Here is a 23272-nt window from a genome sequence, read left to right as displayed (position 1 = left end):
AGGCATTACTTTATTAACATTTCTAGATTATCTGCATAAATGAGAGTTGAAGGTTCTCTTTAACATCTTTATTTAACCAACACTAGATAAAAAATTATATAATGTATTTACTTACGAGTATATCAATTATACTACATTCTATAGAAATTGTTAAATTGAATTGTACAAATCGAACTCTAAATCCTCCAATGAAGAGGCTTTTTCTCTGTAAAGGGTGTTAATAAAGCTTTATTATTATTATTAGATAAAAAATTATACAATGTATTTACTTATATCAATTAAAATGATAAATAATAATTTAAATAATTCATATTAATTAATGAATATATGTATATAATATAATAGTAATGATACTATTCAGGGGTCCCTTCTTACAGCCTACTGTCCGGTGTTGGACAGAGTTATCTGCAACGAGAGAACACTTTCTAGGGGCTCTAGGCGCTAATGACCTCAGATGTTCATGCGCTTAAAAAAAAAAAAAAAAATCTTTGAACAGTACACATTCAAAACCCACTAAACTTGTATTTCAGTCAAATAAAAGTGTTATGGAAAATGATGGATATCCTACTGTTACATAAACTTAAGTGGTAAATTATTTCTACGAAAGCCACGAAAAAGGCCACTACTGTAATACTGAAATGAGCGGATAATAGAAACGTATAAATTCCAAGCACACTTTCTTGTATATAGATTAGTTATAATAAAAGGCGAAAGTGTAAAAAGATTACTTCTTATAAACAAGTACGTGTATTTGATAAGGTTATGTTATGTAAGAATAAGATATTTCAACAGAAATAATGGCAATTTTGTAACATATTTTAGAGAAATTGAATTAAATAAAATTTATAGGTTCATCTGTTTCTCTTTAAACATTATTTTCGAGTTATTACTTTTTTTTTTTAGATGCTACCAAGGGCTAGGATATCGCCTGGGCTGGTAAAGAGGTTATATGGAGGTTGTCATATTGCAACGAAAAGGTGGCTGGCTTGCCGCGGGTTGGGCCGCACAACACCATCCCGAATCGGTTCCATCACTAACCAGCTTTTACCGCCGGTAGCAAGCATTGGGACTGAACTCGTTGACCCATAGAAGTGACACGCATTGTGGCTGCCTCGAGCTGTACCAGAAGGAAACTTTAGACTTGATAACGGCCACGACTTTTTTTTGTCAGCATCATTTTCATATAACTGACATAGAATATTTGAATTCTAGCACAATAACGCTATGTGCAATCAGATTTTAAGGCATGCAAGTTAGATGAAGCGCAATGGAACGGAATTTCATAAATAACAATAAATAATTTTCTAAAAAATATAAATTTAATATTGAAACGTGAAAACTCTAATTAGGAACGTCAGTAATTATTGTCATATACATAAATGAGCCTAAGTGCAGCTACCTCGAATGATTAATATCGCTTTAAGTATTGAAAAGTTTGGAAATTAGACAATGCTTAACCTTGCAGTCACGATTGGTGATCAAACTTAATTAATATAAAAGAATGAAAGAGTTACATCATACTAATTATGTAGTTTGCATAATAATTAATACATTAATCAATAATAGATCAAGCTTTAATTATATAACTGTTTTTCATACTTCTCTTTGTTATTATCAATATTACTTTTTTTTTTTGTTAAATTACAAAAAATGCCTATACTTTCCTTCTGTTACAGTTTTCTCAACAACATTTACCACTACATCCAAAAGTATACCAAATATATTATTCTCAGGTAGGTATATGTAGTTATTTTAAGCGAAAACCCCGTTTTTCGTGAATTTTGTTGCAATTCTTACTACCATCACATATAAGACAAAGGAAAATAATATATAAATAATATAAATCCAAGGCTTAGACACGTGCCCGACAATATTTTTCTGTATGTACATTCACATAATCTTTTATTCAAATATAATTGTGCAAGGACAGAAGTTTAATTTTAATGCACCAAATATTATCTTAAAAGGTGTAAAAATACTTTCCTCAAGAGTTCACTATTAATTTTTTTCTGCAATCATTTCTGTCAGACCATTATGAACTTGCAATACAAAATTAATTATAATTAATGACTTACTATTCAGCGATTACAGAAAGTAGAGGACATCAATGCTGTAATCACAGAGTGATAGAAGACTAAAAGAAAACATGAGCCAGGGTCGTACATTGCCCAAATAAGTGAACCAGACAGTACAATGGCTTTCAAGCTCCCGAAATATTGAAACTAGAGCTACGCACCCAGTACCTACTTTATCAATTCACTAGAAAGTACTGACTATCAACAGAACCAATTCTGAGTAAGGAGGAGTATTGCGTTGAAGAGGGCAAGAGCCTTGCTTGAATAAACGTAGCTTTTGTCTGGCATTTGTGTGGGTCCAGTTTAATTCGCCACTTCTTTGCCCAAATTCTGTTATATGAGTGAGTGTCTGTTGGCCTAAACGTAGATGACAGTTTGTTGGAATAAAATTATAATGAGGCTGAGGAAGAAATAGTTTCAGATATCAATAACAAAAAGAAAATTGTACATTAAACAGTCAGGAAGTACGAGATGGTAAGCTTGCTACGATGGATTAAAGTCCGAAATCGGTTCGTGATACAATGAACATGCTTGCTACGATGGATTAAAGTCCGAAACCGGTTCGTGATACAATGAACATGTATGCTACGATGGATTAAAGTCCGAAACCGGCCCGTGATACAATGAACATGTATGCTAAGATGAATTAAAGTTCGAAATCGGTTCATGATACAATGAACATGCATGCTACAATGGATTAAAGTACGAAACCGGCCCGTGATACAATGAACATGTATGCTAAGATGAATTAAAGTTCGAAATCGGTTCATGATACAATGAACATGCATGCTACGATGGATTAAATCAAAAATATTATTCTGCACAGCGGACCTAACTATAAGTAAAGCAGTTGATGAGTACTATCGGAACAATGGTAACTACTTCTGCTTCAGCGCTCCTATCTTGAAGGTGCCAACAGCAATTACCAAAACCTAAATGAAAAAGACGTTGATTTTTCTGTTTTTATTAAATTAACTTTGTACCAATTTAATTTCGTCCAAATTGTAGGTCATGTGTACTGCCAATTTTAATTTCACTGTGTAACTTAGATGGATTCAAACTGTGTGACAATACCTACCATCCAACCTACATCTGATTTATTTCTGACATTTAACACAAGTGAGAATGATTGGTAATCGGGAGAAATGGTAGGTAAAAGTATCAAAATAAGCCCTGAACCCTGCACAAACAAAGTTATTTGCAGGCAGACATAAAACTATAATTTTGTAAATAATAAAAAACATAAAATATTATTGAAATACTATACCAAAAAATGGTAAAAAGAGGGGAACTAGTATTGACCCAACGAAACTGGTGGAAGACTAAAGTTGTTTGTAACAAAGTGAATAGTGTGTGACATCACTCAGCGGACCATTCAGCAGCACACTCGAGGACCAAATAGTAAAGGTACCCGCCTTCTACGCCCACATTGCCATTCCAACCAACTGTGAACTTCAACCGCCACTACTAAACACTTGATTTGTTCCCGACACTTCACAACTTTAATCAAAATCACAACACAATAATAAGATTGATTTAAATATTCACTTCCAATTTTCTCAATAAGTTCTTGCCTGGAAACATTCTATCGTTTATATACATAAAAAGGACTTCTTAAAATAAGCACAAAATTGATTCGAAATTTTATAAACACAATCATTTAAATGCTGTTCCGAAATAAAAAGAAAAAAGAGAAGAAATAATTATTAAATTAGTAACTGTAATAATTTTGCAAATAAAAAGAATTTAAAATATTCGCAATAACATTAATACAGCGGTATATTATCCTTGACCGAAAGCATTTCTCCACAATCACGGCTAAGAATGTTCCGCAATGTTGTATATATAAATAAATGTAGATATAGTTATGTAAAAACTATAGTTATGTATTACATACTCACCACTAACTGTATTATGTATATTTAAATGGGAAATTATAATCAAATCTTGATAAAGTTCTCCCTATAAAGTAAGTGCACGTAATTTATTAGAACAATATTTAAAATAACATTCCTTGGCTAGTCTCCAATTATTTCTTATACCTTTTACTATTTTTATTTCATTTAACAAATTTACTGATTATATTCTACTAGAAAGTCCATTTAAATTTTTTTATATTCAATTATGTTTTTAAGAGATTAAATTTCTTTTCTTTAAATTGAAGAGATTAAAATACAAGATTTTTCTTAATTTTCTTTCAAATATTCAAATGAATAATTTTCACCTTAAAAGGCAACCGTTACAGAATACAGAACTAGAAAAACAGCGAAATTATTTCACAATATTTATTAAAAAGAACCGCTTACAGTCCAATTTTGCTTTATTTTATGAAGAGCAATATACAAATATTAAGGCGCCACGATAGCCGAACGGTTAAAAGTCTTTGACCCGCAAAGCTAATAGAAAGTCTTTTTATATTTTGATTTCCGGTAGATCTTGGATCTTATTTAATGGTTTATATGAATGATTTATAGTAAAGTGTGTTTGCTACTAATTGTCACCATTCATGAGCTCTAAAATTTGGTAGTTGAACGGGGAAACCCAGCCTGTTAAAAGAGGCATTTACTTTACTTTATTAAAATAGTATTTTGGCATGCAAATTTCTTATTATCAGAAATGGAAACATAGTGATTTCGGCCGTAATCCGTTAAAGATTTTACTAAAGGTTTCCCGAAAATGGATACTCGAAATTTTTTCCAGGAAAATGGTTTTTTTGGAGTCCTTGAGGGACTCCCTTTTAAAAATTTTCTTTTTCTTTTTTTTTTTTTGTTCTTGGAGGTTGGTCTTGGAGGTTTACTTACGGTACGTACTGTCTAATATCCAAACGTGAATACTGATTTAGAAAGTTCTGCTAGGTGGTACTCTGAATCGATTCGTCTGTTTTGACATTGTGGGTACTCATTAGAGGCAACAATTAAGGAATAATTTGATAAAATTAAACAATCGAAGTTTCGGTATAAAGTCACGCTGAGGTAATTTAATTCCTGAATTATTTCATAAAAACTGACAAGATTTTGAATATCAGCTTTTTGTATTTTTTTTTTAATAGTTGAATTTTTCCTCAGAAAAAAGAATGAAGATTAATGTTGATGAAATAGATTTCTTCCATGGTATATAATAAAGAGGATGAAGCAAGTCGCACACAACTCTTGACCGTTAGAAGGGGGTTGGGCAACCGTCTGGAAGGCCTACTTCCGTTCTAATTCATTTAATGTCCATTGGAGCACGGCAAAACTTTTATATTCAAATGAAGACTATTTTTTTTTATAACAAATAAACAAACAAAAACTAAAAACAAAGATAAAAAAAAAGAATTGTTTCCTGACCACAATGTCGTACTAACTAGTGCAGCACCATAATCTACTATGCAAATACTGCACTGTTAGTTCTTTTACTTTCTCTTAAAACTGTAAACAAAAAAAAAATCGCGAATGTGAATTTGGTTGGAAATTTGAAATTTGGTAGGAGCGTTACCAAGGGACACAGTTACAAATTTTGACAACATAGGACCATTCTATAAATGAAGGTATTTGTCCAAATTCAATTTTTTAAGACTTTTTTCCAATGCAAACTGGCAGTTTTGGTACATTTATTTTTGAAATAATCATTTTTAATGTCAACAACCCTGTAGGAGACCTTTTGATGTTCAGAATATGGCTGGTAATGATTTCCTCAACTTCACCTGGATGCAATTCTCACTATAAATTCGGCGAATCAAGCACTTTCGTTCTTCAAAGAATTATGGAAAAAAGGTTAGAGTGGCTCGGACATGTTTCAAGGATAGGAGAGTTAAGGATTCCTAGACGGATAATGGAATGGGACCCAGAAAGAAGAAGGAGAAGAGGCAGGCCGAAGCTGTCAAGGTTAAAAATGGCTAAGGAGGATATGGCTGGATATAGTCTTTCAATTGAAGACACAAAGAACAGAGAGATTTGGAAAAGAAAAATAAAGAATTAAATGAGTTTGGGCGAATTCTCACGGTAGGGGAAAACTCTACAAAAAAAAGAAGAAGTCATTTTTATTTTGGAAAAATTCATTGAAAATATAACGGACAGGTTGTATAAGGGTTAATCGTAAATTTCTGAGTAGTTTTGATGGAGAAGCGAAAACGTTCTCCCTAACAGCTGGATGTAATAACTTTATATTATGTAATAACTCGTACTATAATAAATAATAACATGAACAATAATATAGGTAATGGCTGCTAATGCCTTCGAGAAGGGGAATGAATAGAAGACAGAGTCTTGGATTTTCAGCTTCAAGAATATAATTCCCTTAGCAACCCTCTTCAAAATAAAAATAAAATTAAAAACTCATAAATCCAATATTCGAGAAATAAAAGCAATTAACAGAAGTCAAGACTTCACACAAACAAATTTTTTGAAATCTTTTAATGTCTACACTTTTCATCAAAATATTTCTAATGTCATTTTACTGAACTTGGTGTAATGGATAATGTTAAAGTGTTATTTTAAGCTTTATCTACCATTAAATAATTCTGAAAATAAAATGCTTAACTCCGATATTTATTTTCTGTACTAATTTTAAGTTTTAAAGGTTTCGTGTATTGAGATAAGAGTGTGAGTGAGTGTTTTTTTATTTCTCTTAGTTTTTTTTAAAGAAGAATTCATGCATGGAAGGAATGAAGGAACATAATATACTAATTGTATTCAAATGGTGAATAAACTACATCTTCTTTAAAAATGAATATTGAGAGCGCTATAGTGGCTAGCCAAAACGAATTTCCTTCGCAATCCAAAAATAATGATAGTCTACTACTAATTGAAAAAATAAGCTACGAAATAAATGAGAAATGTCTGCACTTTTGAATCGGCAAGTTTTACAGAAGATAGTTCCCTTATAAGCTCCTCTTTACAGAGTGGAATTAGCTGAAGTATAATCCACACTATATTATTTGTTGCATTGCACACCATTTGTAGCATGTAAGAATATTTGTCCTTCTTTTAAAAACTTCACGTTTGAAGAATTTCTGTGTACAGAACTCATAAAGAAAGCTTCTAACGAGTGCATCATAACAAATTGAAAAACAAGAAGTTATTGCTTTACAACATTAAATATATAATAAAGTGAAATACTTACTTCCTCTAAGCTAACCATATTTCTTGTTAATACAAGAATTATAAATTTAAATACAAATTTTACATAAACTTATTAAAATTCTTCATTATAATATTCTGGTATTATATAGATCTAGAATAAATTTAATTCTGTAGCGGATTTAAAATTCTTTTTCTATCTGCATAATAATTTTTATAATACTTAAATTGTCCAATCAGGCAGAAGAAAGGAACTGTATGTTCAGAATGGCGTACATAATATTCACTGTACTGGTTTATATGTGCTGGTAGTGTGTTTCTTTCCAAACATTCCCGCCTACACATAGTACGCTTATTGTACTTATATTGTTAAAGTCTAGATAAGCTGTGGTCAATTCACAAAGATTTCTGTTGTGTAGTTCAATGACAGTAACAAAAAAAAACATGGAACCAGTTTCATTCAATCTATATTGGTAGTAAAATAGCATAGTTCTTTATTCCTAAATAAATACGAAAAAATATGTGACATCTATCCGATTGTAAATATTTACCTCGCATTAATTAATTCAATCGCCTATCAGTTTACTTAAAAAATAATACAGCACGACGCTATGCCCAGAATTACCACTAATATACTGACAGTATAGGGTACATATTAGCTCAGAGTTTAGCGTAAAGTGGATTCCAACGCGAAAGTAATCCGACAAAAGTGGATTGACCTTCTATCCCGGTCTGTTCAGGTACCAAGGAAGCTTTTATATTAAACAAGGCTACTGATTTTCCACGTTCCCACATTAATTTGGAGCCTAGCTAACCTCACCTCTTTATAATAACCTTACCACCAAAAGCAGTATAAATAACCTTACTACCAAAAGCAGAATAGAAAAACATGTGAATTTATGTGATAAAAAATATTTAAGTAAGAAAAATCTATTCAGAGATTAGTGAACAGAATGTAAAAGCAGTTTATATACGAGTAAGACAATAAATAATTTATAAAACTTTAACTTTTGAAACAAAGAATGTGCTATTGTTTTTAAAAATACAACTATTTAAATAATAAATGTCTTAAATGCGTACAATGATAAACCTGACATTTAAAACAAAAATACCGTCTAAAAATTATCCTTAAAATTATATGTTTACTATTATTAAATGCTTACATGTTCATGACTAACATAATCTAGTTATTAAATTTTAAAACAAATCCGCTTTTAACATGAAACTAAAATATAGGAGAGATTACATTGCATTACATTTAAGATTACATCTAATAGAGTTTTATTAAAAGTATAGATCTAAACAAAGATACATTACACTTAATATTTATCTGATAGAAAATGTTTATTTTAGATAAAAATAAGTTTTTGTTTTAGGCTCTACTTCAGAATGCTTTATTAATTTTAATGAAATGATAATACACGGAAAGACAAATTTTTTTAATAATAATAATAATAATAATATTAAATTTTCTGGATTTAGGGGTTATCGAAACAAGACAAATGAAATTCATTAACAAAATTAGACTCACCCAAATTTTTCTTTTAACAGCAGTAAGAGTGAGAGTAAAGGGATTAGCTCTGTGGATAGCGCAAACTGGATTTTAAAGCGGAGATTCCGGGTTCGAATCCAGCTAATGGCCCTTAGATTTTCTCTGCTTAGGAGCTTCTTACAGCTCACTGTCCAGAGCATTGCACTGAAAAATGCTACGGACGCCAATGACCTCTGGATGTTGAAGCACCATAAATTATAAAAAAGAAACACAAGAGAACGTAAAAATTGTTGATAATATATATTTGGCCACAGCAATGGTAAATCTTTAAATATAATCAACTAATAATCTTTCCAAACAAATATATTCCAGTTTAAAATACACTCTTAAGGAATTAGAGAGGAATGTAGAAGCCAGTTTTTTTTTTCCCTGTAGTGGCGGTACTGCTTCTATTTTGCAATTTACTGTTGTCGAATAAAAGTTCAACAGTTTTTACGAGCTTTTAGATCGCTTGCTTGGCTGTTGGCTTTTAATGCAAAGTAAACACAATATTCTTAAAGTTTTTTTACAACGAAAAATTGAATTTTATTTTCTTTTTTTTTTGTAAATGTTTAATTTGATTACTTAAATTTTTTAATTTCATTTTACAAAATATAATTATTGAAAATTAGATATCTTATAAATCTCTTAAAACATTTTTAAGTCTGGTAGTCGGGACAAGGAATGTCGTCAATCTAAATGACTAAAATATTCAAGATCGAGAATTAAAAAGTGAGGCAAACGGCTTCTCTGATTTTTTCCCCCTTTAATCCGAGCTTTAATTCAAGCCGAGTGGATTGGAGCTGTCAGTTCAGAATGATCCGCGTAGTGTTTCACATCAGTCTTGGCAACTAAGCATCACTTTAGTGGAGTAACCATGCAAGACCCAGCGACATCTTGTTTCCTTCTAATACCAGTAACAACAATGATAGTGCATTTTATTCTTGCATATCGTTTTTATAATAAATTTAAATGAAATTAAGTGTTGGCAAAACTACTAAATATGACCCAAAAATAGCAGGTGTAAGGATAAAAAAACAAAAACAAAAAAAATGCAAGCAGGTTTTACAATTATTCTAATTTAAAAATATTTTTAAATATATGTGCAAACAGATCGCCACGCAAACCATAGACGACGGTGAGGTTTGTAGTTACAAGATTCTGGCCAACACATTTATGATCATCCCAATGGTCAGATAGCGCACGATCACTTTTTGTCTTACTTTGATCACGCTCAATCAATTTCAATCTCTTATCTAATTCAAGAAAACTAACAGATTCCCTAGAAATAGTGATACAGGAAAATTTTAAAATAAAGATTTGTAAAACCATGTAGGTACCTTAACAAAAACTTACAGTTTAAAATGTTAAGTATAAGGGTTGATTAAACGCCAAAAGGTACACAAATCAGCGAGTACCCAACATTTCATTAATACTTCATTAATAGTTAAGTAATTCTACTGCATTAATTTTCATTAATAAGTTATTTTTTAGAATTTATTAGATGTCACAGACCCTTATGCTGGCCATTTTCGTCTACAAAATATATGTTCAAGTAGCACTGTAGATTGACTGTAATATCTAGTTATCTATAATAATAAAACTATTAATTACAGGTTAAAAAGAAAACGTTATAAAAAATAAAAAAAATTATGAGGCTAAAAAATTCAAAAACTTTTTTTTATAAAAAACTTACATCAATGATTTTGTTTATTTTATTTATTTATTTTTATTTTTAAATAAAAATCGTCGGTTTAAGTTCATTCTTTGATTAAAGTAATTGTTATTTTATGTAGTAGTCAAACGTTTATAATAATAGGTAATAATTATCTGGCTTTATCGCAAATAATATAGTTTTCTTCAATTACATTCTCAATCTAGGTATTCATCCCACAATGTTGTATATATGTAATATAAAGTAAATAAGATATGCATATTTTTAGGGCAGCTAATTATTCCAGTATTTTACTATAAGTAAAATTAGGGGGACTAAATTAAATTACAATTGAGAAACGAATAATTGTTGTTGAATAATCTACTTGTTATTAACTGTGTGTTAATTGTGCTCACGAATATTTCGGTAAGACGAATTCAAGACAGTAGCCTACTCTAACTTTGTCTTTTTCTACTTTAACATGCATGTACATATTTATGTGATTTATCATAATTATAACAAAAAAATATTATAAATGAAGTGGCCAGCATAAGGGTCTGTGACATCTAATAAATTCTAAAAAATAACTTATTAATGAAAATTAATGCAGTAGAATTACTTAACTATTAATGAAGTATTAATGAAATGTTGGGTACTCGCTGATTTGTGTACCTTTTGGCGTTTAATCAACCCTTATACTTAACATTTTAAACTGTAAGTTTTTGTTAAGGAGATTTTTGTACCTTTTGGATAGATTTTCCTTTTTGTTTATTTTACAAAGTTACATATCTTCTTTACAGATTTTTTTAAAATTTGGAATAAACAATTCTATCATTATAACCTGATAAGGTGTTAAGTCGGAACCGTAACTACCAATGGAGAGATCTTTTTAAAGAATGATTATAGTTGCGTTCCCCCAAACCATCCTCAATAACAATTTTTTTGAAAAAGCGTTTTGAATAACATAGGAAGGTATTTGAACGTAAATAGCAAAATTAAACTGCGATTTCAGTACTTCCTTTTAAGAGGAGTAAGGAAAATAAACTACTATTGCAGTACTTCTTCCTAAAAGGCAAAGAGGCAAAGATCTTTTAATCGAACGACAATTCATTGATTTAAATCGGTTCACTCATTGATAATTTAAATGATTGCAGTACTTCCTCTTAGTAGGTGCAAGAGCATCAGCAACGTAGAGGAGCTTTAACCACTTATTCGAGCTGAATTTTATCAAAATCGGACTAAGCGTTATAGAAATATTGGTAATAATAGTTTTAGAAAGGGCCTTATTTGGGTGGGGCAAACTCCCCTCCTTATGAGGCACGGCGTCGAGACTTTTAAAGTGCAAATCTGTACAAAATTTCGATTCGAATGACCCTTCATTCATGCAAATCGGTTCACATGTCGATAATTTGCAACGATTGCTATACTTCCCCTTAACAAGTGTAAGAGCAGATTGTCGCTTTAATGTTACGTAGGGGAGCCCTAACCCTATCATCCTACCAAATTTTATCAAAATCGGGCCAAGATTTACAGAGTAATTAGTAATAATAATTTTGGAGGGGGCCTTACATAAAGGGGGCTAACTCCTCTCCCATTCGATGTACAGCGTCGAGACCCCCAAAAGGCACATCTACATAAAATTCCGAATCGAATGACACCTCATTCATGAAAATCGGTTCACGCGTTTAGGCGCTACGTTGTTTACAAAAAAGGTAACAAGAAGAAGAAGAAGAAGAAGAAGAAGAAGAAGAAGAACAACAAGAACAAGAACATTTTTTGAAAAAGCCGTTTTTGCTCATTTTTGGCAACTTTTTTCTCGAAACCTATTAGATCTGGGTTGTTGCAAAAAAATTACAGTTATAAAGGAGGGTTTGCCCTATAATTTAAAGAAAATTTGGGAATTTTATCTTTTATAGAAAAAGAGAAAAAAATTGTCAAAGTTTGGTGTTTTTCAACGTTACGCTTTTTCGTGCAGTTTTTGATGATCAACCCTTATACAACTGTCCTACCGGACAGTTTTAATTATCTAAATTGCACAGAAAAGCGAGAACCATTTTCCAAATAAACAGAATATTGTTCCGACATTGCACTTGAGAGATATGGCTTAATTCCTCCCCCATCTTTTTTCCTGCGAAAATGATTTAAAAACAAAAGTCGATAGGAATTATGATGGGTAAATAGAAGAGGAAATTTAAAGAAAAATTGTTGAGAGAAATTTCCGGGCCAAAGAATAAACGAAAAAATCATATTATCATTTCATATAAGGAATCATCCAAACATATATTTCGGCTACAAAGCCCAGGTTCGAAAATTTGATGTACATTATTACTATACTTTCTTTCCTAGCAGTAAAGCTTCATTAGTTAAGACTACCTTCCAGGTACATTTTAAATAAATTCATGTACATCACCATTAAATTCACTGACAGAATTTTACAGCTAAATCATTTATTGTAGTCATCTTTCAACAATCGTTAAATTGATCTTCCTCAAACTTTGAAGGCTAAGTATCCCCCTATTACTTGTTTACATCTGTTCTGTAAGTTTTGTAAGAGAAGTGAATAAAATGGGGTGTTGATTTACACACGAGCACACGCACACCGTGGCTAAAAAGTAACCCGATAAGATACACGGCCTCCCTAAAGTTATTCCCCCCTCGAAACAGGTGCAAATGTCGTTCAGGAACTAGTAACAGGTACATTATTATTGGTAAGATATTCCTAGTAGTACCGTTTTTAATTATTAACGTATATTCACCACCATAATACAATAGTTTTTACTTATTAGGAGGTCTTACCCACAAAATATAATAATAAAAAAAAAAGAAGAAGATAAATATCGTTAAAAATAAAGTTAACTGCATGTTTCAAAACTATTCTAATGCATACTCTCATTACCAGCTATAGAAAGTTTCATTTTTTTTTTTCATATTTTCACGAATTTCAGAAAGAAACTAAATTTTGAAAATTTGACATTAACTTGTATAAAAAAAAGGTATGCTTTAACTGAATTCCTTAAAATCAATTAATATTTAAAAATTTGTCCTGAAACAGTAAATACAAAATAAGTGCCAACTTTATAAGTTTAAACCTTCATTTTTTTCCGTATTAAATAAAATACATCAGGAATAAAAAAACAACAAATATTTCGAAAATATTAAGATATCACTTAAGAGTGTTCTTAATATATTTAAATTTGCAAAAAAATGTGTTATTACTATTATTTATTAGTAAAAACAACACTAGTAAAGAATTGAACAACACATAACTAGTTTCTATTCAATAACAACAGAACAATATACTCGCCTCATGCGTGTAAAACTACTGAATGAATGGATAAAGAAATAAAACGACCATTTCTATACTTGATTACTACACTATTTCCTAATCACCCAAACACCACCAGCATTACATCACATTTACACAACAAATTACTTTAGACTTGTTTTATTTATATCATTGAAATTTCTAATTTAAAAAAAAAAGTATTTGAACACTTATAAGGCTTTCTTTTACCACATTTTATGTAAAGAAATTTTCTTTTAAACTTATAGTTTGTAATAAAACAATAGCAGACTTCAATATCATACAGCAGGGATAACTTTAATGGAATCATAAACTAAGTAATCTAAAAATCTATTCAAGAACTGACTACCGGGTCAGGTGTTTTTTTATTAATTTGAAAATTTTGGTTAACATTTAATAGGAGACCTCGGATACTGGTTATCTTCTAGCGGGGAATCTAAGGCAGACATTTTGCTTACAGTTAATAATGGGAAAAAGACGATTAGTACCTTGAATTCTACTGTCTTGAATAAAAAAAATAAGAATGTCAACTAACAAGAAGATCTACCACGATATGCGTTGGAAATCTGCGACAATTAACAATAATTTGGAAAGAATATCACCAGCTCTGGAGATGGACTTCTGGAAGAGAAGTTGTGGTTTATCTAGAAGGCAGTGTATCCCTAATTATTTGATTAGTGACAAATTAGGAGTAAAGAGAACTATATTAGAATCTAAAACGCCCACAATGGTATTGCCATCTAATGAGAATGGACGAAGATAGCTGGCCGAAAAGAGTTCACAACCACCACCCAAAGGAAAGTCGCAAACGAGGCCGGCTAGGAAGCGCTGGCTAGAAGATATAGAATATTGCACGGCTGCTAGAGGATTCAAAGAAGGAGATTGGTTGGACCTTTGAATTGTTGCTTTTGGGTATCGGAGATATGACCTAAAGGTTGTTACAATCCCCCCCCCATCTATATTTAATATGACACTGTTTAATTGTTACAAAACACTGAGATGACCATTTAAAGGGCGTTGAACCATAACCCACCTTGCCCAGAAATGTCCTAATTATTTTCCAGAGAAAAAAAATTACAATATAAATTATGAAAATTACTTTTATTTACTTACAGAAGTAGTAATAAAACACTTTTTGGGGTCTTAAAAATTGATGTTTCTGGTGCAAACTCAAATCCAAGACCTGCAAGATATTACTACAATGCTTACTAGATGATAATCAACAATTTATTTCTTTGAAATAAATCAATTTTTTTTTTTTAGCAAATGATTTTTGTTTTAGAGATAATTTTTTAAATATTCCTATTTAACTACTTCATCCTCCAATTAGGTTATTTATTACAATTATTTCTTATTATTAAAAAAATCATATAACGAATTATATTTTATAAATGGTGTTAAGCAAAATTTATAACCACTTATTACGGTTAAAACATTTTTACATGTATTCAAATAAATATCTGTTAATATTAAAATAATATCGTGAAATACTGTTTCGGATTAAAGATTTATTAAATCCCGAGGCTTCTGGCTCAAAGGTGCAAAGAAACTGTAGTTTTGATTCTATTATTATGAGAAGAAAGAGTCGTACAATTGTTTATTAATAGATTTTTAAAACTGCTAAAAAAAAGTATCTTACTTAAAAGAGAAGAATAATTTTTCAACTTTTTAATATGTAGAATGGAGCAAAATAAAAAATAAAAAACTGTTTAAAAGTTGTTATTTCCTTTACAGGTAAAATTACTAACTTCCGCTGTTCTAATTTAACTGACAAGTTAGGTGTATTCAGCGCTACTCAGGTACAACATTACTCGGTGCTTTTTTTTTCTTTTTTCTACTTCTTTTTTGTTAACCATTCAAATGAGGGCCATGTTCTCAGAATAAAAGGGCCCCAAGTGTACCAAACACTCATAGAGATAAGTTCTTTTAAGCTGAACCTCATAGTAAACTATTCCAATTAAAACCTAAAATATTTATTTATAAATAAAATTCATTATTTTTAAAACTTTTAGCTTCTGCATGAATAAACTATTCAAGCGGCTTCTAATAGGCCTCTTCATATTTTGGAATTAATTTAATATAGAAATTATTTTTATCCATGAATTTAAATATAAAAATTAATTAAAGAAAATATACATTGTTATACACTTACAAATGTTGATACAAATTTTTATACATAAATTCTAATTTTCTAGCTAAAGTTGACTAAAAAACCCGAAACGTCTGGTAAAGACTTATGTAAAAATGAAATAAACAGAAAGTAAAATTTTTTTTATTCAATAATTAATTTTAAACCAACGACTTAAGACGACCCCTGGTTGAGAATTAGCAAGAGTCAATAGAATTTGAACGGAATACAAACGGAATGCTCTAAGCGACTTTGTTTTGTGATACATTTTTTTTCACATAGAGAAGCACATTCACCTGCGAACACACTATTCACATTTTCCTTAATTTCAGAGGACTTGAAACGTTGCTTTGAGAACTCAATTTCCATCATTGGACAAGTCTATATAATTTCCTCTTCCTAAGAATATGGGACAGATCAAAATCAGAGAAACCACAGAAATAGGAGCTGTTCTCCTGAGATTTCCAGTTATGGATGCAAAGAAGTTTCAATAAAACGACAGAAAAATCATGAGCAAAGGAGCAAAACAACTATGATCAAATTATAGTTGACCGCTTTTGTAATAGAAAATCCAAATAAAATGTGAATTTGATAGTCGAGCGTTTGGTGGTCAAGTCGAATTCTTGAAAGTTAGACCTGGGATACAGTCTACAATCCTTGGAAATGAGATCTTTTCGAAAATAAGTTACGGTGAACTCATCTACTCTTACTTAGCCAGATTAGGGTACCATCTTAACTTCGAAAATACGTCATGATCGAAAAACTTTTTTTCCCAGCACCAACAACTTAACTGAAGAAATCTAATGAATACCAACTTTTGAAAAAAAGGAAAATATTATTAATTTTTACACAGACATTTTAATCAACATCATTGAAACATGTATCTTATTCTTTCTACTTCAGTCTAGCACAGGAGCAGGAGTGCGCCTCTTCATTTTAATATCAACATAAATGTATATTTAGTTAATGTCAACATGTTTAGAGTTTACGGAAAGCCACCCGTAAAAGATTATATGACAACATTTAACATATAATTAAAAGATTATATGACAACATTTAGAATCATATTTAACTTTATATTGTGTAGAACTATGTTTTGTTAAGCGAAATACAAACATGCAGCCAAATGTTCTGTAAGAGTTTACAATGGAAATTCATTAAATTTGATAAGAAATAAGCCAATATAGTGATCACAGAGTAATTTTAGTAATATACGAGTAGTAATTACAATGTTGGTTGACAAAATCAAACTAACTGCTAATATAATAATTAAGGACTGAAAACTTATTTGGTCATAAAATGAAACCGTCAACTAATAAAACGCTTTTAAAAAGGAAGCATAAAGAAATTTACATTATCTGTCTTGTGGTGCGGAATGTGCTCTAATTGCATTCTCTTCACAAGACAAAACTAATTTATTAAAATATGTAGAATAATTAATGAAAGTACTAATAAGTATGAATAGCAACAGCAATTTAATTTAATAGGTATGAATTTCATTATAATTTTAATAAACAGTAACACCCATTAAATAATTCGTGAATTAAAAAAAAATATAAATACGAAATATTTATTATTGAGTGGCTAGGAAATAATAATAACATTAAAATTAAAGAAAAACATTTCAAAATAGTTCACATTTAAATTTATCCATTGTGTATCACCTAGAGTAAACCAGACTCCTCCCATTTTCTACCTGCATTCCCGCATTTTTGTAGTAAGGGTTGGGCTACACACTATCAAACTTACAACCAATCAACCGCTGTTTACGTTGGTGAAGTTTTTATAAAAGAATATTATAGAATTTTTTTAAAAATTATATTATTAATTTAGTTATTCCTTGAATTTTAGTATTTCTTTTCAAATCAATCAAAAATAATATGTAACTACTTATTTTGCTAGTAAAAAAAGGGTATAAAATGGACAAAAAACTTTGGGACATAGAAGAATTAATATTCCATCATCTTGTAGCATAAAACATACTTTTTCGTAAAGTTTATTAATTTTGAATAAAGAATAGATAAATAAATACCTTATAATTGGTAATCCAACAGGTATTCAAGATGGTTAGTAAAGAACTGTTGGCAATAGTCTCCCAGAACTAACGTAACGGTCCCGTGGTCCGGCAGTTTGTGCCCCACTCCAAGTAGAACTTCATATCCATCACTACCTCAACGTAACGTACAAATCCAGCCTTCTTTTAACTAACGCTCTACCACTATAAAAAAAAAATTACATTAAATTTTTAAACAATTATTAAAGAAAGAACATGAAAAATTCATATATGCTCTTGTTCCGAGGCATAAAATGCCTGATCCTCGTATCTTGTATAAAAGCAAAAATTAGAAGCAATTAGTACATCTTATGACCTAACATATTAAACGTTTTGGTCAAAAGTAAATTATGAAGAGGATACTAATAGCACATAGAAGTCGATGCCCTAGATTAAGCATTATTATGCTGAAAGACATTTTGCAGCTAGAATGCGTACAGAATCTGCTTGTGAATGTAATTTTTCTCTTTTTTGGTTTATAGAAGAAAGTTTTTATGGAAACATTTTTTTAGGAAACTTTCAAAATAGTCTTCGATCTGTAATAATCTACAATAATATCTGCGCACTTATGAACTTTCTTTTGTAGATAGCAAAAAAATGAAACAAAATCTTTAAAATAATTACAAAATTTTAAGAAGGAAGAGACTAGCTCAGTGATTGGTGTACTGGATTCCCAAGCAGAGATCCAGGGTACGAAAGCAGCTGTCTGCCAATAGCTTTTTCTCCGATACACTAGCCGGTGATGCACACAATTGTTTGCAACGAAATAGCTTATTTTTGACACATTTTGTGGGTGTTTAGATACAGGTAACATTTACGTTTTACTTCTTGTATCGACATGTATCTTTACAGAAATGCGGTTCAAAACAAGTGCTCCAAACGACAACAAATAAAACTACATCAGCAAGATTAGTCTATTTTGTCCCTATTTCATTCTGGAATAGTTTCCATTGAGACATGCACATAAAGATATTTTTTTTTTTATACGCAATAATGAAAGTAAATCAAAGATCCCAAAGGTCTGCATGCGCACAATACAAACTGCTACCTAAGGAATAAGCAGTAATTTAATATGCTGATCATAGAGGATTGAAATAAAATATGATCAGTTTTATGTAATAAATTTATATATATTTTTTTAAATTCAGCAAAATAGATATGATGAATTATTTGTATTACGCAATTAATGTTAATTAAAAACAAAATGATTCTAACAGCTAAATTATTTAATTAAACTTCTACTTTGTTGGTATTTCCTAAAATTCAGAATTGAATAATACTAAGAATTAATTCCAGCCTATACAATACTCTACACTGCATCAATTCAAACTTAACCAGAAAGATATTAATCCAAACAATGAACTTTAAATATTCTCCATAAGAAGGACTATGTCAGACGAACCATACGTGGTTTACGACCTACAAAAACTAAGTAAAATTTGTACAAATCTCTAGTATATAAAACATTAGAAATAATCTACTTGTTGATTATAACTTTATTGCAAATTCAAAGAAATATTTTTGGGAACATCACTGATGTTGTGTCTTATCACAAAAAAACACAACTAATCTTTTAAATACTTAACCCTTTATTGCTTTAGTTCTCGAAGTATGTGTTAACTGCGTAAACTTAATTACTAAAAAAAATATTTAAGCATATTGAAGGAGAAGCAGCTACAAATTGAATTCACAATTTATATATCTATATATCTCTTAAAGGTTTTATAGGGAGATATGGAGCCCGTTCAGTTCATGAAATTTCTGTTTATTCATATGAGTTAAAATAAGTTACTAATGTCCTTAAATCCATTTGCACATCTTCAAAATAGCGATATCCATCTTCTTCATTGCTCAAATTTTATTATTTTAAGAGTATAATACTTTCTTGACACCACAATCCATTCATCATTGGACTACTAAATTCATAGAACCAACTTTCCTTTACTTATACAAATTTGAATAGATTACACAGCATACGCTGTTTTGGCATAATTTAAAACTTAGTCTACCTCTCAACCAATGTTCTATAGCCTCGGAGGAACCAGAAGGTCTCCCCCATGACCTGCTACATTATTCTATAAAAACGATATTTCTACGATCATCAAATATGTCTCTTGACTACTATTTGCAAATGATTTCAAAATGTGTAAATACTGTATATCTGGACACATTCTGATTCAGTTATCTTACAAGAATGGCTAGTTAAGAGGAAACTGAATATGTGGCTCTTGATTTACGTTAATGTTCATTTATTACGCCAGATTTCCACCTCCATTCGTTATTTTCTAAATGGCTCGTACAAAAACTGATTCTTGTAAAAAAGTTGTCAGTCCAATTCCACTTACACGTTAACAATAATACGTCTCAGGAATCTTAAAAAGAAATTTAATTTCCAACCATAGGTAGCGTACTTAGGTCCTAACAACAGTGTTCTAACAATATCAACAACAACTATCAATTGCCAACTGCACCACAATGAAAAATATTTAACATTAGAGGAACTTTTAACTTTTTTCTGCGAAGAAACAAATACTAAATATATTTAAAAATTAAACATAAACATTTCTGTCGCCTTTTCGATCCATCTTAAGAGTTGATCATTAGGCTTGTTGGTAGAAATTGCTTCAACTTTCAAAGTTCCAGCCACAATTCACTTACAGACTTTTATCATACCGAGAGCAATCAAATAATTTGGTATCTCCAGAACTTTTTTTTTTCCTTCTGAACGAGCAGATTAGTCATTCTTAAACTTATTCCTCAATAAAATGTTAGTCATTTTCGATGCGCAGTTCATGGCGCATCTTTAATATTATTTCTATCGTATTTCCTAATCAGTCCTCAAAAGAATAATTATGTTAACAAATACTGACAATTTTTCTTAATACAAATTACAATTTTGATCAGAACAGAAATTTCCCATACAAAAATGCTATGAGAAACTATGTATTAATCATTTTCAAACATTCAAAAAAGAAAACAGACTTTCATAACTAAATACATTTTCTTGAATTGACCAGTTAACAACGTCACAGCGTTCTATGGAATCTATTGCGGCACCACAAACTTCACAAGTTTCAGTAAATCTTCCAGTCCCATCTGTTTGATCAGAATTACTAGTAACAGATAACTAATTACTAATTACAGATAACGTCTGCAGGAATAACTTTTCTCGGAAGAGCTGAACTCTTCCATAAACCAATTAAGTCCTAATAAGATGTTGATCCCTGAATTGGCCTCGTACATCCTTGCTTCAATCCAAAACTTATTCTGCCTTGAAGTCGTCCGTAAAATATTTAGAGTCAATGACGAAGACATTTCCCAGTCTTTTTGTCCGAATAAGAACTTTGAAAGATTACAGAATCTGCATTTAGTAACAATTCTGATAAACGCCATACCAAGGACCCAACTTCTTACCACATAATGTATGACCTGAAATGTCTGCAGTAGATAGGAGCTCTCTCCTTTAGCAACCATGTTGCAATGCTCTGGCTACTTTCATTTACAAAAATTTTTACTACATTTTTTTATTGTGAATAAAAAAAATTCAGATGTGGATCTACAATTCCGGTACATTCATTTTTTCTGAGTAGTGCATACAGTGAGATTTGAATTATAACAATAAATTCCGCTTAAACACAATTTTATCTATTATCTTCAAGTATTTTCTGGCTGTGAGAGCCCAAATTAAAATTCAAGTAGACAAGGGACAGAGAAAAAATAGTTCTAGCAGTAAACATTTTAAATTATAACTTAATATAATTAGTTTTTCTAATCTTTTTTAGTTAGTTTCCTGATTTATATATTCACCTCAATCCAGATCGTTTCCCGAAATGAAAATGGACACAAATTGTGCAAAATAAAGTTTTCTTTTGAAGCACTCTAAGTTCTGGATATATTTATAAATGTTTTATATTTTTGTATTATATATAATATACATATTCCATTAAACATCTTATACTTTACCGTTTAATCTTGGCACCTAAAATTTCTTCTTTCCATATTTATTTATTTTTTTTCTGCGGAGTCAACCGTTTCCTTTAAAATTAAAAAACCTGAAACAAGTACTGAAGTTGAGAAAACAGCTTATGTTGATCTTTTGATATACTACGGCAATGTCTAGTTTAGGCCTTTTCTGTTCGTGCCCCCAAAGCACCTTTCCGACTCTCTATTGACAAGTAACTTTTTTAAAAAAACCTAATACGATAATTTTGTTTAATTAAATCTTTATGACCATTAGCGAACAAAATTGGCTCTAACCAACTAAGTGGTTTAGAGGCTAAAGCCCCTTATGTAAGTTTTGTGACGAAAATAGTTTCCAATTTTCAGGTAGAATACAATAATAGCATTCACTTCTGTGGCTTTCTTTGTAATTTTGCACACTACTAATGGGGCAAACTAAACTAGACTTACAGTAATACTGAAAGATCTGACCAAATTACTCCAGAATTAGATCAATATTGTTTCATCAGAAAAGTATTGAATTAGGAACTCCATGTTTTTTGCAATAACCACTACGTTGTACAACATAATTCTGGAATAATCCGGCAAAGTTAAATTATGGCACAAATAAAAAACTCACAAGCTTTATTCATTACTATAAACTAGGAATTCATATAAAAATAGAACCTAAAAGTCTAAAAACAACAAACATGTTAAAAAATATAATCACTTTACTGCCACAAGCCTTACCGAAATATTTTCCAACGAGAAAAATATATTTTATTTCCATCCATCTGAATAATGCTATTTACTTCCAAGTGAAACAATCCTGAAATGAAAATGTTTTATAAGATAATAATGAGTGTATTATTTAAAATTATTTTTTTAATTAAGGTCGCGTAAGTAGCTGTCTTAGGCACCCAGGACCTTTTTCCGAGAACTTTCGGTTTCCAGACTGGGCACTCTCATTACAGATAACTCTTTTCATCCTAACTCTTTGTTAGCTCCTAGAAAAAGAAAATTAAAGAACCCGGATTTTTGGCGTGAAAATCATGCACGCAAACCACTTGAAAAGCAATTGGTTTCGAAAGAGAGATAGGCTGTCAGCAGCATATCGGATATTTATTTCCATGAAGTTCAGAAATTTGTGGAACCTACCGAAAGTCACCAACAATTTGTAAGAAACTCATCCAAACCTAAACCTTGTGACTAACCTTAAATGATCCTTAACAATGTATAATTAAAATAATTCAATCATTAAACTAAAAAAAAAAACAAACCGAACGATAATTCATCGAATAGCGGATTACATTTATAAGTTACACAGTAAAATAAGGGACAAGCAAATTAATAACTACTTACTTGAATATGTTAGAAAAATTTCTATTATTCCAATAAAGAATTGTATCACATAAACTTAGTTGGTTAATTTCCGATACGGGCTTTTTTGGATTGAACATTGTATCAGCATCAACTACAACCTGGTTAAAGGTAGGTTATACTTATGGTTATAACTTATAAAACAATATGT

General features: G+C 30.5%; 1 protein-coding gene across 9 annotated transcripts in view; it reads right to left on the bottom strand.

Moving 5' to 3' along the window:
* LOC141451098 (uncharacterized) overlaps window positions 1-23266 on the bottom strand; it is a 34956-nt gene extending 11690 nt beyond the window's left edge. For 3 of the 9 annotated variants that reach the window (XM_074122172.1, XM_074122177.1, XM_074122173.1), the window contains exons 1-6: window positions 23104-23266; window positions 22492-22570; window positions 21766-21854; window positions 17782-17967; window positions 8664-8857; window positions 116-465 (exon numbers count right to left, since the gene is read on the bottom strand). The gene's annotated coding sequence lies outside the window, so the exon portion shown is untranslated. Of the gene's footprint in view, window positions 1-115; window positions 466-8663; window positions 8858-17781; window positions 17968-18426; window positions 18619-21765; window positions 21855-22491; window positions 22571-23103 lie in introns of those variants that run through there. The other 6 variants (XM_074122174.1, XM_074122171.1, XM_074122178.1 and 3 more) reach the window with 5 other exon arrangements.
* Between the last annotated feature and the right edge of the window lie 6 nt (window positions 23267-23272).

Source organism: Rhodnius prolixus, unplaced genomic scaffold, assembly GCF_049639745.1.
Source record: "Rhodnius prolixus isolate KJV_2025 unplaced genomic scaffold, Rpr scaffold_8, whole genome shotgun sequence".
In the NCBI taxonomy this organism is placed as follows: Eukaryota; Metazoa; Arthropoda; class Insecta; order Hemiptera; family Reduviidae; genus Rhodnius; species Rhodnius prolixus.
The sequence above is the reverse complement of the archived record's forward strand: the minus strand, read 5'-3'. Positions and strand labels throughout refer to the sequence as shown.